Consider the following 2,500-nt stretch of genomic DNA (forward strand, 5'->3'; position numbering starts at 1 on the left):
AAATTACCCCCCCCCCCCCCCTGCAGTTACCCTGTACCACATATCTAGCATGGACCTTGACTTCCAGCAGGCCCCGTGGACCCACATTACCCCCCCCCCCCCCTGCAGTTACCCTGTGCCACATATCTAGCATGGACCTGGACCTCCAGCAGGCCCTGGGGACCCACATACTCCCCTGCTCTACTCCCCCACTAGCTTTCCTTTCTTGCAGTTATGATCCAGCGCATATCCAGCATGGACCTTGACCTCCAGCAGGCCCCGTGAACCCACATTACCCCCCCCCCCCCCTGCAGTTACCCTGTACCACGTATCTAGCATGGACCTGGACCTCCAGCAGGCCCCGGGGACCCACACTTAAGCCCCCTCCCACTAACAAAGCAGAACACCACTGGCAAAATCCTCGTGCCCCTGGTACTCCAGAAAGCACATTGAAATGTGCCCCTGGTACACTGCGCAGAAGAACTGCCACACACACACACACACACGCACGCACGCACGCACGCACGCACGCACGCACTGCTTGTGCCTATGGTACGACAACTTTTCTCGTGCCTATGGTACGACAACTTTTCTCGTGCCTATGGTACAACAATTTTTCTCGTGCCTATGGTACAACAACTTTTTGCCGTGCCCCTGGTACACCGCTCAGTAGCACTTTGCCACACAAACTCTCCTCGTGCCTATGGTACGACAACTTTTCTCGGGCCTATGGTACAACAACTTTCCTCCGTGCCCCTGGTACGACAGCTTTTCTCGTGCCTATGGTACAACAACTTTTCTCGTGCCTATGGTACAACAACTTTTCGCCGTGCCCCTGGTACACCGCTCAGTAGCACTTTGCCACACACACACTCCTCGTACCTATGGTACGACAACTTTTCTCGGGCCTATGGTACAACAACTTTCCTCCGTGCCCCTGGTACGACAGCTTTTCTCGTGCCTATGGTACAACAACTTTTCTCGTGCCTATGGTACAACAACTTTTCGCCGTGCCCCTGGTACACCGCTCAGTAGCACTTTGCCACACACACACACCACTCGTGCCTATGGTACGACAACTTTTCTCGTGCCTATGGTACGACAACTTTTCTCATGCCTATGGTACAACAACCTTTCCCCGTGCCCCTGGTACACTGCGCAGAAACTCTTTGCCACACACACACACCACTCGTGCCTATGGTACGACAACAGGCCCCGGGGACCTACATCGCACCTTGCTCTTGCCTCCCTTACAGCTGAAAAGGTCCATGCTTTTGCCCTGGCCCTTCTGAAATTCCCTCTCCATTTAGCCGAGGCAGTGAGTCGGCCTCCTGTCTCCCTTTACGGTCGAAAAAGATGTGCTCCTGGGCGCGCTGGCCCTGCTGCTACTCACATCGGGCATGGACCTGGACCTCCAGCAGGCCCCGGGGACCTACATCACACCTTGCTCTTCCCTCCCTTGCAGCTGAAAAAGGTCCATGCCTGTGCCCTGGCCCTGCTGAAATTCCCTCTCCATTTAGCCGAGGCAGTGAGTCGGCCTCCTGTCTCCCTTTACGGTCGAAAAAGATGTGCTCCTGGGCGCGCTGGCCCTGCTGCTACTCACATCGGGCATGGACCTGGACCTCCAGCAGGCCCCGGGGACCTACATCACACCTTGCTCTTGCCTCCCTTACAGCTGAAAAAGGTCCATGCTTTTGCCCTGGCCCTTCTGAAATTCCCTCTCCATTTAGCCGAGGCAGTGAGTCGGCCTCCTGTCTCCTTTACGGTCGAAAAAGATGTGCTCCTGGGCGCGCTGGCCCTGCTGCTACTCACATCGGGCATGGACCTGGACCTCCAGCAGGCCCCGGGGACCTACATCACACCTTGCTCTTCCCTCCCTTGCAGCTGAAAAAGGTCCATGCCTGTGCCCTGGCCCTGCTGAAATTCCCTCTCCATTTAGCCGAGGCAGTGAGTCGGCCTCCTGTCTCCCTTTACGGTCGAAAAAGATGTGCTCCTGGGCGCGCTGGCCCTGCTGCTACTCACATCGGGCATGGACCTGGACCTCCAGCAGGCCCCGGGGACCTACATCACACCTTGCTCTTGCGTCCCTTACAGCTGAAAAAGGTCCATGCTTTTGCCCTGGCCCTTCTGAAATTCCCTCTCCATTTAGCCGAGGCAGTGAGTCGGCCTCCTGTCTCCTTTACGGTCGAAAAAGATGTGCTCCTGGGCGCGCTGGCCCTGCTGCTACTCACATCGGGCATGGACCTGGACCTCCAGCAGGCCCCGGGGACCTACATCACACCTTGCTCTTGCCTCCCTTACAGCTGAAAAGGTCCATGCTTTTGCCCTGGCCCTTCTGAAATTCCCTCTCCATTTAGCCGAGGCAGTGAGTCGGCCTCCTGTCTCCCTTTACGGTCGAAAAAGATGTGCTCCTGGGCGCGCTGGCCCTGCTGCTACTCACATCGGGCATGGACCTGGACCTCCAGCAGGCCCCGGGGACCAACATACTCCTCTGCTCTACTCCCCCACTAGCTTTCCTTCT

Source organism: Rhamphochromis longiceps, unplaced genomic scaffold (genome assembly GCF_057381845.1).
Source record: "Rhamphochromis longiceps isolate RC_006_pf unplaced genomic scaffold, R_longiceps_female_GT1.1 unmapped_scaffold_3, whole genome shotgun sequence".
NCBI classification, from domain to species: Eukaryota; Metazoa; Chordata; class Actinopteri; order Cichliformes; family Cichlidae; genus Rhamphochromis; species Rhamphochromis longiceps.